The sequence below is a fragment of the Coregonus lavaretus genome, assembly GCF_964263955.1.
Source record: "Coregonus lavaretus genome assembly, chromosome: 8".
Taxonomy (NCBI): domain Eukaryota; kingdom Metazoa; phylum Chordata; class Actinopteri; order Salmoniformes; family Salmonidae; genus Coregonus; species Coregonus lavaretus.
Window position 1 is genome coordinate 39,366,030 of NC_139995.1, and position 14,835 is coordinate 39,380,864.

General features: G+C 42.5%; 1 protein-coding gene across 1 annotated transcript in view; it reads right to left on the reverse strand.

Moving 5' to 3' along the window:
- LOC311133304 (sodium- and chloride-dependent GABA transporter 2-like) overlaps positions 1-14,835 on the reverse strand; it is a gene marked incomplete at both ends in the record, with an annotated part of 66,794 nt that overhangs the window by 36,630 nt on the left and 15,329 nt on the right. The gene's annotated exons all lie outside the window — the stretch shown is intronic.

Sequence of the window (14,835 nt, forward strand, 5' to 3'; positions counted from 1 at the left end):
CTACAGGGAGATCAAGACATTAAAAGAGACTTATTATCACATCAAATTTGGATATATATATAGAAAATGTTTAAAACATATGTAACCTAAAAGACAAACATTCGCCTATCCACAGCAAAAAAAAACGAATTTAGGAAACTTACCGCTACATGTTTCCTCAAGTTAGATGTTGAGTTCTTGAATGCTGAAATGTCCGTTTGTTTTGGTAGACACAGAAGACACCGCATAATGTAGCTGCTCTTTCGCACTTTTACTAAGGTAAACATGCTTTCAATATGAGGCCAGGGGTGCGGGTGTTCCTCCTCGTCTGTGTCTGCATTGCCGACGGCTAATTCTGAAATTTTTGTGTTGCTACGACTGTAAAGCTAACCCGTCCCGCCGCTGAGATTGAGTATGGTAACGTGACGAGACTGCACAACTACGTTTGATTGGTGAAACACAGTCACGTGGTAAAGCCTTAGCGGAAGTCTCTCTTTGTCAAAATAAAACATTACAATAAGGCGTACGCAGGGGGATAAAGGAAATGATGCATAGAATACCAAAGAGGTAAAAAGAAAAGTAACGACCTCACTGTAGCCTAATGTAGCGGAGTAAGAGTACAGTTTCTTCTTCACAAATCTACTCAAGTAAAAGTAAAAAGTATAGTGATTTAAAACTACTCCTAGAAGTATAATTTTTTCAAAAACGTACTCAAGTAAATGTAACGGAGTAAATGTAACTCGTTACTACCCACCTCTGGTCCTGTATTGACGCTTTGCCTATTTGATGGTTAGTCGGAGGGCATAGCGGGATTTCTTATAAGCTTCCGGGTTAGAGTCCCGCTCCTTGAAAGTGGCAGCTCTACCCTTTAGCTCAGTGCGGATGTTGCCTGTAATCCATGGCTTCTGGTTGGGGTATGTACGTATGGTCACTGTGGGGACGGCGTCATCGATGCACTTATTGATGAAGCCAGTGACTGATGTGGTGTACTCCTCAATGCCCTCGGAAGAATCGCGGAACATATTCCAGTCTGTGCTAGCAAAACAGTCCTGTAGCTTAGCATCTGCTTCATCTGACCACTTTTTTATTGACTGAGTCACTGGTGCTTCCTGCTTTAGTTTTTGCTTGTAAGCAGGAATCAGGAGGATATAATTATGGTCAGATTTTCCAAATAGAGGGCAAGGGAGAGCTTTGTACGCGTCTCAGTGTGCGGAGTAAAGGTAGTCTAGAGTTTTTTTCCCTCTGGTTGCACATTTAACATGCTGGTAGAAATGAGGTAAAATGGATTTAAATTTCCCTACATTAAAGTCCCCGGCCACTAGGAGTGCAGCCTCTGGATGAGCGTTTTCCTGTTTGCTTATGGCCGTATACAGTTCATTGAGTGCGGTCTTTGTGCCAGCATCGGTTTGTGGTGGTAAATAGACAGCTGCGAAGAATATAGATGAAAACCCTCTTGGTAGATAGTGTGGTCTACAGCTTATCATGAGATACTCAACCTCAGGCGAGCAAAACCTTGAGACTTCCTTAGATATCGTGCACCAGCTGTTGTTTACAAATATACATACACCACCCCTTGTCTTACCGGAGGCTGCTGTTCTATCCAGCCAATACAGTGTATAACCCGCCAACTGTATGTTATTCATGTCTTCGTTCAGCCATGACTCAGTGAAACATAAGATATTACAGTTTTGAATGTCCCGTTGGTAGGATATACGTGCCTGTATTTCGTCCACTTTATTATCAAGCGATTGTAAATTGGCCAATAGTATCGATGGCAAGGGCAGATTTTTTTTTTTTGAGGGGGGTAGATCAGCTTAATATTGCAGATAGATTGGAACTTCCATCAATGTAATTGTCTGCATCACTTCCAATCCCCCATGTTTATCTGTATATATATATATACATACACACACACACATACATACACATATACAGTGGGGAGAACAAGTATTTGATACACTCCCAATTTTGCAGGTTTTCCTACTTACAAAGCATGTAGAGGTCTGTAATTTTTATCATAGGTACACTTCAAATGTGAGAGACGGAATCTAAAACAAAAATCCAGAAAATCACATTGTATGATTTTTAAGTAATTAATTTGCATTTTATTGCATGACATAAGTATTTGATCACCTACCAACCAGTAAGAATTCCGTCTCTCACAGACCTGTTAGTTTTTATTTAAGAAGCCCTCATGTTCTCCACACATTACCTGTATTAACTAAACCTGTTTGAACTCGTTACCTGTATAAAAGACACCTGTCCACACACTCAATCAAACAGACTCCAACCTCTCCACAATGGCCAAGACCAGAGAGCTGTGTAAGGACATCAGGGATAAAATTGTAGACCTGCACAAGGCTGGGATGGGCTACAGGACAATAGGCAAGCAGCTTGGTGAGAAGGCAACAACTGTTGGCGCAATTATTAGAAAATGGAAGAAGTTCAAGATGACGGTCAATCACCCTCGGTCTGGGGCTCCATGCAAGATCTCACCTCGTGGGGCATCAATGATCATGAGGAAGGTGAGGGATCAGCCCAGAATTACACGGCAGGACCTGGTCAATGACCTGAAAAGAGCTGGGACCGCAGTCTCAAAGAAAACCATTAGTAACACACTACGCCGTCATGGATTAAAATCCTGCAGAACACGCAAGGTCCCCCTGCTCAAGCCAGCGCATGTCCAGGCCCGTCTGAAGTTTGCCAATGACCATCTGGATGATCCAGAGGAGGAATGGGAGAAGGTCATGTGGTCTGATGAGACAAAAATAGAGCTTTTTGGTCTAAACTCCACTCGCCGTGTTTGGAGGAAGAAGAAGGATGAGTACAACCCCAAGAACACCATCCCAACCGTGAAGCATGGAGGTGGAAACATCATTCTTTGGTGATGCTTTTCTGCAAAGGGGACAGGACGACTGCACCGTATTGAGGGGAGGATGGATGGGGCCATGTATCGCGAGATCTTGGCCAACAACCTCCTTCCCTCAGTAAGAGCATTGAAGATGGGTCGTGGCTGGGTCTTCCAGCATGACAACGACCCGAAACACACAGCCAGGGCAACTAAGGAGTGGCTCCGTACGAAGCATCTCAAGGTCCTGGAGTGGCCTAGCCAGTCTCCAGACCTGAACCCAATAGAAAATCTTTGGAGGGAGCTGAAAGTCCGTATTGCCCAGTGACATCCCCGAAACCTGAAGGATCTGGAGAAGGTCTGTATGGAGGAGTGGGCCAAAATCCCTGCTGCAGTGTGTGCAAATCTGGTCAAGACCTACAGGAAACGTATGATCTCTGTAATTGCAAACAAAAGTTTCTGTACCAAATATTAAGTTCTGCTTTTCTGATGTATCAAATACTTATGTCATGCAATAAAATGCAAATTAATTACTTAAAAATCATACAATATGATTTTCTGGATTCTTGTTTTAGATTCCATCTCTCATAGTTGAAGTGTACCTATGATAAAAATTACAGACCTCTACATGCTTTGTAAGTAGGAAAACCTGCAAAATCGGCAGTGTATCAAATACTTGTTCTCCCCACTGTACATACACATACACATATATACACATATACACACATACATACATACATACAGTGGGGGAAAAAAGTATTTAGTCAGCCACCAATTGTGCAAGTTCTCCCACTTAAAAAGATGAGAGAGGCCTGTAATTTTCATCATAGGTACACGTCAACTATGACAGACAAATTGAGATTTTTTTTCTCCAGAAAATCACATTGTAGGATTTTTAATGAATTTATTTGCAAATTATGGTTGAAAATAAGTATTTGGTCACCTACAAACAAGCAAGATTTCTGGCTCTCACAGACCTGTAACTTCTTCTTTAAGAGGCTCCTCTGTCCTCCACTCGTTACCTGTATTAATGGCACCTGTTTGAACTTGTTATCAGTATAAAAGACACCTGTCCACAACCTCAAACAGTCACACTCCAAACTCCACTATGGCCAAGACCAAAGAGCTGTCAAAGGACACCAGAAACAAAATTGTAGACCTGCACCAGGCTGGGAAGACTGAATCTGCAATAGGTAAGCAGCTTGGTTTGAAGAAATCAACTGTGGGAGCAATTATTAGGATATGGAAGACATACAAGACCACTGATAATCTCCCTCGATCTGGGGCTCCACGCAAGATCTCACCCCGTGGGGTCAAAATGATCACAAGAACGGTGAGCAAAAATCCCAGAACCACACAGGGGGACCTAGTGAATGACCTGCAGAGAGCTGGGACCAAAGTAACAAAGCCTACCATCAGTAACACACTACGCCGCCAGGGACTCAAATCCTGCAGTGCCAGACGTGTCCCCCTGCTTAAGCCAGTACATGTCCAGGCCCGTCTGAAGTTTGCTAGAGTGCATTTGGATGATCCAGAAGAGGATTGGGAGAATGTCATATGGTCAGATGAAACCAAAAGAAAACTTTTTGGTAAAAACTCAACTCATCGTGTTTGGAGGACAAAGAATGCTGAGTTGCATCCAAAGAACACCATACCTACTGTGAAGCATGGGGGTGGAAACATCATGCTTTGGGGCTGTTTTTCTGCAAAGGGACCAGGACGACTGATCTGTGTAAAGGAAAGAATGAATGGGGCCATGTATCGTGAGATTTTGAGTGAAAACCTCCTTCCATCAGCAAGGGCATTGAAGATGAATTGTGGCTGGGTCTTTCAGCATGACAATGATCCCAAACACACCGCCCGGGCAACGAAGGAGTGGCTTCGTAAGAAGCATTTCAAGGTCCTGGAGTGGCCTAGCCAGTCTCCAGATCTCAACCCCATAGAAAATCTTTGGAGGGAGTTGAAAGTCCGTGTTGCCCAGCGACAGCCCCAAAACATCACTGCTCTAGAGGAGATCTGCATGGAGGAATGGGCCAAAATACCAGCAACAGTGTGTGAAAACCTTGTGAAGACTTACAGAAAACGTTTGACCTGTGTCATTGCCAACAAAGGGTATATAACAAAGTATTGAGAAACTTTTGTTATTGACCAAATACTTATTTTCCACCATAATTTGCAAAAAAAATCATTAAAAATCCTACAATGTGATTTTCTGAATTTTTCTTTCTCATTTTGTCTGTCATAGTTGACGTGTACCTATGATGAAAATTACAGGCCTCTCTCATCTTTTTAAGTGGGAGAACTTGGCTGACTAAATACTTTTTTCCCCCACTGTATATATATATATATATTTACGAGAAAAAAAACATATGGGGGATTGGAAGTGATGCAGACAATTACATAAATGGAAGTTACAATCTATCTGAAATATTAAAGCTGATCTACCCCCTAAAAAAATAAATAAAAAAAATAAAAAAAATAACCTGACCTCAATCCTATAGAAAATATGTGGGCAGAACTGAAAAAGCGTGTGCGAGCAAGGAGGTCTACAAACCTGACTCAGTTACACCAGCTCTGTCAAGAGGAATGGGCCAAAATTCACCCAACTTATTGTAGGAAGCTTGTGGAAGGCTACCCAAAACATTTGACCCAAGTTAAACAATTTAAAGGCAATGTTACCAAATACTAATTGAGTGTATGTAAACTTCTGACCCACTGGGAATGTGATGAAAGAAATAAAAGCTGAAATATATAATTCTCTCTACTATTATTTTGACATTTCACATTCTTAAAATAAAGTGGTGATCCTAACTGACCTAAGACAGGGAATTTTTACTAGGATTAAATGTCAGGAATTGTGAAAAACTGAGTATAAATGTATTTGGCTAAGGTGCATGTAAACTTCCAACTTTAACTGTATATATTTATTTATTCATGGAAATCTTACATTTACATAAGTATTCAAACCCTTTACTCAGCGATTACAGCATTGAGTCTTCTTGGGTATGACACTACAAGATTGGCACACCTGTATTTGGGGAGTTTTTCCCATTCTTCTCTGCAGATTCCCTCAAGCCCTGTCAGGTTGGATGAGCAGTGTCGCTGCACAGCTATTTTCAGGTCTCTCCAGAGATGTTCGATTGGGTTCAAGTCCGGGCTCTGGCTGGGCCACTCAAGGACATTCAGAGACTTGTCCCAAAGCCACTCCTGCGTTGTTTTGGCTGTGTTTTTAGGGTCGTTGTCCTGTTAGAAGGTGATCCTTCATCCAAGTCTGAGGTCCTGAGCACTCTGGAGCAGGTTTTCATCAAGGATCTCTCTGTACTTTGCTCCGTTCATCTTTTCCTCGATCCTGACTAGGCTAAAGGTCCCTGCCGCTGAAAAACATCCCCACAGCATGATGCTGCCACCACCATGCTTCACCGTGGGGATGGTGCCAGGTTTCCTCCAGACGTGACGCTTAGCATTCAGGTCAAAGAGTTCAATCTTGGTTTCATCAGAACAGAGAATCTTGTTTTTCATGGTCTGAGAGTCCTTTAGGTTCCTTTTGGCAAACTCCAAGCAGGCTCTCGTGCCTTTGACTGAGGAGTGGATTCCGTCTGGCCACTCTACCATAAAGGCCTGATTAGTGGAGTGCTGCAGAGATGGCTGTCCTTCTGGAAGGCTCTCCCATCTCCACAGAGGAACTTTGGAGCTCTGTCAGAGTGACCATTGGGTTCTTGGTCACCTCCCTGACCAAGGCCCTTCTCACCCAATTGCTCAGTTTGGCCAGGCAGCCAGCTCTAAGAAGAGTTTTGGTGGTTCCAAACTTCTTCCATTTAAGAATGATGGAGGCCACTGTGTTCTTGGGGACCTTCAATGCTGCAGAATTGTTTTTGTACCCTTCCCCAGATCTGTGCCTCCACACAATCCTGTCTCGGAGCTCTACGGACAATTATTTTGACCTCATTGCTTGGTCAACTGTGGGACCTTATATAGACAGGTGTGTGCCTTTCCAAATCTTGTCCAATTAATTCAATTTACCACAGGTGGACTCCAATCAAGTTGTAGAAACATCTCAAGGATGATTAATGGAAACAGGATGCAGCTCAATTTCGAGTCTCATAGCAAAGGGTCTGAATAATTCTGTAAATAAGGTATTTCTGTTTTTTATTTTTAATACATTTGCAAACATTTCTAAAAACCTGTTTTCACTTTGTCATTATGGGGTATTGTGTGAAGATTGATGAGGAAAAAAATGAATTTAATCCATTTTAGAATAAGGCTGTAGCGTAACAAAATGTGAAAAAAGGGAAGCCCCCCAAGAAAGTGTCTCTAACACTTTATGTTAGAGACAAGAGAAAGTTGATATTTTAGCGAATTAAGACTGGAGTATAAAAAGATCAGACCTGAGAGTGTAGGAAAGAAAAAGGGGAGTAATCTATTTCTTCATTGAGTCCTGGATAGGTGAGGCTTTTGAGGGTGTGGATCCAGTATGAATTAGTCGTGGATGAATGAATTAAGAGGCTCTCAAATCAAATTAAATCAAATCAATTTTTATTTGCCACATGCGCCGAATACAACAGGTGTAGACATTACCGTGAAATGCTTACTTACAGCCCTTAACCAACAATGCATTTATTTTTTTATAAAAAAGTAAAATAAAACAACAACAACAAAAAAGTGTTGAGAAAAAAAGAGCAGAAGTAAAATAAAATAACAGTAGGGAGGCTATATACAGGGGGGTACCGGTGCAGAGTCAATGTGTGGAGGCACCGGCTAGTTGAGGTAGTTGAGGTAATATGTACATGTAGGTAGTTAAAGTGACTATGCATAAATAATTAACAGAGTAGCAGCAGCGTAAAAATATGGGGTGGGGGTGGTGGGGGGGGCAGTGCAAATAGTCCGGGTAGCCATGATTAGCTGTTCAGGAGTCTTATGGCTTGGGGGTAGAAGCTGTTGAGAAGCCTTTTGGACCTAGACTTGGTGCTCCGGTACCGCCTGCCGTGCGGTAGCAGAGAGAACAGTCTATGACTAGGGTGGCTGGAGTCTTTGACAATTTTTAGCGCCTTCCTCTGACACTGCCTGATATAGAGGTCGTGGATGGCAGGAAGCTTGGCCCCAGTGATGTACTGGGACGTACGCACTACCCTCTGTAGTGCCTTGCGGTCGGAGGCCGAGCAGTTGCCATACCAGGCGGTGATGCAACCAGTCAGGATGCTCTCGATGGTGCAGCTTTATAACTTTTTGAGGATCTGAGGACCCATGCCAAATGTTTTCAGTCTCCTGAGGGGGAATAGGCTTTGTCGTGCCCTCTTCACGACTGTCTTGGTGTGTTTGGACCATGATAGTTCGTTGGTGATGTGGACACCAAGGAACTTGAAGCTCTCAACCTGTTCCACTACAGCCCGTCAATGAGAATGGGGGCGTGCTCAGTCCTCTTTTTTTTCGCCCCGACTTAATACCAATGTAGATATTTTTCTGTTTTACTGGAGTTTACATTTAAAGGTCTGGTACCAGCAAAATCCCTTCAATGTGAAGGCCTATAGATCCCGTGTGGCTCAGTTGGTAGAGCATGGCGCTTGCAACGCCAAGGTTGTAGGTTTGAATCCCATGGGGGACTAGTATGAAAAAAGTATGGAAATGTATGAACTCACTACTGTAAGTCGCCCTGTTCCTCTACTAGTGAGCCACACATAAACTCTTCCTTCCGACCTATGTCCACCTTTCTACCCACTAATATAAACTCCACATTGAATACCTTCACTAAAAAGGTGTCTTGTGAGGTAGAAAAGGTTATGAACAGAAGAAGACATGCCAGTACAACATGACCCTTCCCCACAAAAAAATCTGAAGTGCTCAAATGGCTATCAGCAAGAGATGACATCATCATAAAAAGTGCAGCCAAGGGAGGTGCGGTGTGTATGGGGCAAAGACAAATACATAGGAGACGCTATGCACCAACTAAAGAACACTGAGTACTATTCTATGCCACCATCAAATCCACTGGAGAACATGAAAATGGAACTCACTGAGCTATTAACTGTGGCCAATAATCAAAGTTGGATTTCCAAAAGAGAACATCACTACTTACTCACGTTTTACATATTTTGATATGTTACCGAAATAAAACATAAATAAAACTCCACCAGGCAGACCCATTATCAGTGGAAATGACGCTATAACAGAACCAACATCCAAATTTGCTGATTTCTTTATAAAAACCCTTTGTTGCAGGATTACCTTACTACACCCAGGACAGTCTTTGTACAGCAACATTGTCCATGATGAAGGCCTCGACGCTTTGTCAGGAGTCAAGACCTTGTGACATGATGCCCCCTAGTGACTTTATTGTGCAACTCACTGTGGGCCCTAAATAACAATGTCTTCCTGTTCCAGGACCAACTGTATAGACAGGATAAGGGTACAGCTATGGGAGCTTGCTTCGCACCAAATTATGCTAACTTGTTTTTAGGACTATGGGAGGACCGGTTTATATACTTTGCCACCAATACCTTTCAAGACAAGATTGTCTGGTGGGGCCGTACATTGATGACGTGATTCTGTTCTTCTCTGGCTCTGAACAGGAACTGTTGGATTTCTATGCTTATATTAACTGTACCAAAGAAAACCTGAAACTGAGCTTGGAGTATGATCAACTTTCTTGATTTAAAAATCTCAAAGGATGACCAAGGCAATTTACACACTTCTATCTACAGAAAAAGCATGGATCGGAACACCATACTGCATGAAGACAGTTTCCACCCCCAGTGGCTTATCAACAACATTCCATTTGGACAATTTCAGAGACTAAGACACATTCAGTATGACATGCAGCAACGCTTTCAGCAGAATGGGTACCAGCCTCAGGTGCTTACACAAGCTCACAACAGAGCCCTGTCACTTGATAGAAATGAGCTGCTTTGACACAAATGTAAACGAGAACAGGCTCAAAGGCCCTATTTTGTAACACGGTACAGTATGGAAGCAGTCCAAATCAGACAAATCATCAAAAGTAACTGGGACATCATCCGTAGTGACAACACATTACGTGAAGTGCTCACTGAACCTCCTGGGCTCAGTTTCAGATGTGCCCTCACAATAAATGACAAACTAGTAAGGAGCTACCTACATACTGGATGCATACCTTCAAAGGCCTCACCTATCCAGGATTTTCTTGACATAGACTGACCAGGTGAATCCAGGTGAAAGCTATGATCCCTTATTGATGTCACTGGTTAAATCCACTTCAATCAGTGTAGATGAAGGAAAGGAGACAAATTAAAGAAGGATTTTTAAGCCTTGAGACAATTGAGGCATGGATTGTGTGTGTGTGCCATTCAGAGAGTGAATGGGCAAGACAAAAGATTTATGTGCCTTTGACCGGGGTATGGTAGTAGGTGCCAGGTGCACCGGGTTGAGTGTGTCAAGAACTGCAACGCCGCTGGGTTTTTCATGTTCAACAGTTTCCTGTGTGCATCAAGAATGGTCCACCACCCAAAGGACACCCAGTCAACTTGACACAATTGTGGGAAGCATTGGAGTCAACATGGGCCAGCATCCCTGTGAAACGCTTTCGACACCTTGTATAGTCCATGCCCCGACGAATTGAGGCTGTTCTGAGGGCAAATGGGGGTGCAACTCAATATTAGGATGGTATTTCTTCCCTTCCCTGTCTTAAAGCTGCAATATGTAACTTTTTGGGCAACCCGACCAAATTCACATAGAAATGTGAGTTATAGATTTGTCATTCTCATTGAAAGCAAGCCTAAGACGCGGTAGATCTGTTCTATGTGCGCTATTTCTATGCTTCCCGTTCTTTTTGCGTCTTTTACTTTCAGTTTTGTACACCAGTTTCAAACAGCTAAAAACACAATACTTTTGGTTATGGAAAATATATTTCACAGCAGTTTAGATGGTACAATGATTCTCTACACTATACTTGCTTGTTTTTTCACATAAAAATTAGGCGAACTATTTGAATTTTAGCAACCAGGAAATGGTGGAGCAATTTCTGCATAGTACACCTTTAAGAATCTAAAATACGGTGTTTCTCCTTTTGAAGCACTTTAGATGTCTCATTTTGAATCATGCTTATGATGAAATGTTCAGTATATTGTCAGTCTGTTACAAAATAGATGGGTTGTTAAATGAGAATGTCCACTATTCCATTTGCCTCCGTCAAAATGTATTTTTCCTGTGTATGCATTGTAAATAGTTTAATTTCTGCTGTCTTATTTTTTGCTGATGAGATTTAATGTGATTGATGTGTTGCTGATATGCTGGCCCCTAGTGTCCAATAATAATAATAATATAATAATATGCCATTTAGCAGACGCTTTTATCCAAAGCGACTTACAGTCATGCGTGCATAAATTTTTGTGTATGGGTGGTCCCGGGGATCGAACCCACTACCTTGGCATTACAAGCGCCGTGCTCTACCAGTTGAGCTACAGAGGACCACAGATGAACTACCTGTGATCGCCTAGATGAACATGACGCCTGCGATTCACTTTAATTAATGTGTTTTTAACTGCTTGTGTTAATAACTGCTATCACCTGTGTTATTAACTGTTATGACATACAATTCATGACCAAAAGTATGTGGACACCTGCTCGTCGAACATCTCATTCCAAAATCATGGCCATTAAAATGGAGTTGGTCCCCCCTTTGCTGCTATAACAGCCTCCACTCTTCTGGGAAGGCTTTCCACTAGATGTTGGGACATTGCTGCGGGGACTTGCTTCCATTCAGCCACAAGAGCATTAGTGAAGTCGGTCACTGATGTTGGGCGATTAGGCCTGGCTCGCAGTCGTCATTCCAATTCATCCCAAAGGTGTTCGATGGGGTTGAGGTCAGGGCTCTGTGCAGGCCAGTCAAGTTCTTCAACACCGATCTCGACAAACCATTTCTGTATGGACCTCGCTTTGTGCACGGGGGCATTGTCATCCTTCCCCAAACTTTTGCCCCAAAGTTGGAAGCACAGAATCGCCTAGAATGTCATTGTAAGATGTAGAGTTAAGATTTCCCTTCACTGGAACTAAGGGGCCTGAACCATGAAAAACAGCCCCAGACCATTATTCCTCCTCCACCAAACTTTACAGTTGGCACTATGCATTGGGGCAGGTAGCATTCTCCTGGCATTCGCCAAACCCAAATTAGTCCGTCGGACTGCCAGATGGTGAAGCTTGAGTCCAATGGTGGCGAGCTTTACACCACTCCAGTCGACGCTTGGCATTGCGCATGGTGATTTTAGGCTTGTGTGCGGCAGCTTGGCCATGGAAACCCATTTCATGAAGCTCTCAACAAACAGTTGTTGTGCTGATGTTGCTTCCAGAGGTAGTTTGGAACTGTGTAGTGAGTGTTTCAACTGAGGACAGACAATCTTTACGCGCTACGTGCTTCAGCACTTGGCGGTCCCGTTCTGTGAGATTGTGTGGCCTACCACTTCACGGCTGAGCAGTTGTGACTCCTAGATGTTTCCACTTCACAATAACAGCACTTACAGTTGACCGGGGCAGCTCTAGCAGGGCAGAAATTTGACGAACTGACTTGTTGGAAAGGTGGCATCCTATGACGGTGCCACGTTGAAAGTCACTGAGCTCTTCAGTAAGGCCATTCTACTGCCAACGTTTGTCTATGGAGATTGCATGGCTGTACGCTCAATTTTATACACCTATCAGAAACGGGTGTGCCTGAAATAGCCTAATCCACTAATTTGAATGGGTGTCTACATACTTTTGGATATATAGTGTATGTTATTAACCCTAAAAGTCCCACCTGGGGTCAAAAATAATTTTGAAACCCTCCTTTTTATCGTTCTAAAATTGTAGGACTTTGTCAATCAGCTAGTTACCAACCAAAAACACAATTTGCTATGATTTCTGTGTTAATATGGAGGAATGATCTCTCTTAGGGTATACTAGTCAGGCGGCTAAGCTGAAAAATTTGACTCAATCGTACACTTTTTGATAAAAGCAACAAATTACTGCTTTTTTGCCCCAGTGTAGCTCCTATGTTAGGCTACTGGTATTCTTGCAGTTTGGTTGTTTTCAGTTTTAAAAAATCACCTGCCTAAGGGGCAACCACAGAGCAGGCTCAACTTACCCGGCTGCCATAAATGTCATAAATTGTCCATCTTTCACTTTAACAATGGGGATGAACCACAAATATCAGTTTTAGGCTCGCCAGTGATTTGGTAAATAGCTGAGGGATGGGGCTGGAGAAATGTAACCACTCTCAAATTCATAGAAAGAGCTATGGATGCAAGGACTGACCATCCAATGGAAAAGGCAAGTGGAAGGGGGAGAAAGTAAGGAACTTGTCTGTCGGCCCTGCATTAAAGACCAAAATTGGCTAAAGAAAATTGTGATAAATAAAAAAGTATACCAGTTTCATTTAAGGACCAAGAAATTGACAGCTGTGCCATATAGATTGCAAAATAGTTGGGAAGAGATTTTTGATGTACCGATTCCATGGCACATGGTTTCTGAACTGATACACAAAATTGGATTCATAACCTAGAGTTTTTCCATTTAAATTATTATACAAAATTCTTGCAACCAATATAATGTTATATACACTACCAGTCTTTCTACATTGTAGAATAATAGTGAAGACATCAAAACTATGAAATAACACATATGGAATCATGTAGTAACCAAAATGTGTTAAACAAATCAAAATATATTTTATATTTGAGATTCTTCAAATAGCCACCCTTGGCCTTGATGACAGCTTTGCACAGTCTTGGCATTCTCTCAACCAGCTTCAGCTGGAATGCTTTTCCAACAGTCTTGAAGGAGTTCCCACATATGCTGAGCACTTGTTGGCTGCTTTTCCTTTACTCTGCGGTCCGACTCATCCCAAACCATCTCAATTGGGTTGAGGTCGGGGGATTGTGGAGGCCAGGTCATCTGATGCAGCACTCCATCACTCTCCTTCTTGGTAAAATAGCCTGGAGGTGTGTTGGGTCATTGTCCTGTTGAATAACAAATAATAGTCCCACTAAGCCCAAACCAGATGGGATGGTGTATCACTGCAGAAGGCTGTGGTAGCCATGCTGGTTAAGTGTGCCTTGAATTCTAAATAAATCACAGACAGTGTCACCAGCAAAGCACCCCCACACCATAACACCTCCTCCTCCATGCTTTACAGTGTGAAATACACATGCAGAGATCATCCGTTCACCCACACCGCGTCTCACAAAGCCACAGCGGCTGGAACCAAAAATCTCAGACTTGGACTCCAGACCAAAGGACACATTTCCACCGGTCTAATGTCCATTGCTTGTGTTTCTTGGCCCAAGCAAGTCTCTTCTTACTATTGGTGTCCTTTAGTAGCGGTTTCTTTGCAGCAATTCGACCATGGAGGCCTGATTCACACAGTCTCCTCTGAACAGTTGATGTTGAGATGTGTCTGCTACTTGATCTCTGTGAAGCATTTATTTGGGCTTTAATTTCTGAGGCTGGTAACTCTAATTAACTTATCCTCTGCAGCAGAGGTAACTCTGGGTCTTCCATTCCTGTGGCGGTCCTCATGAGAGCCAGTTTCATCATAGCACTTGATGGTTTTTGCAACTGCACAAAGAAACATTCAAAGTTCTTGAAATGTTCCATATTGACTGACCTTCGTGTCTTAAAGTAATGATGGATTGTTGTTTCTCTTTGCTTATTTGAGCTGTTCTTGCCATAATATGGACTTGGTCTTTTACCAAATAGGGCTATCTTCTGTATATCCCCCCCCCCCCCCTCCAAAGAATCTCAAATATAAAATAAATGTTGATTTGTTTAACACTTTTTTGGTTACTACATGATTCCATATGTGTTATTTCATAGTTTTGATGTCTTCACTATTATTCTACAATGGATGGTGTTCAGAGATAGATGGGAGGGGTTGAGTGGAGCTGAAGGATGGGACTAAAAACAAACAAAAGATAACTATACTGTGTCCGTGAAATGTATATAGTATGTATAAGCTGGAAGTAGCTGCCTAAGAGTTGTTGTCCATTAGTTTACTCCAATTAGGGGAG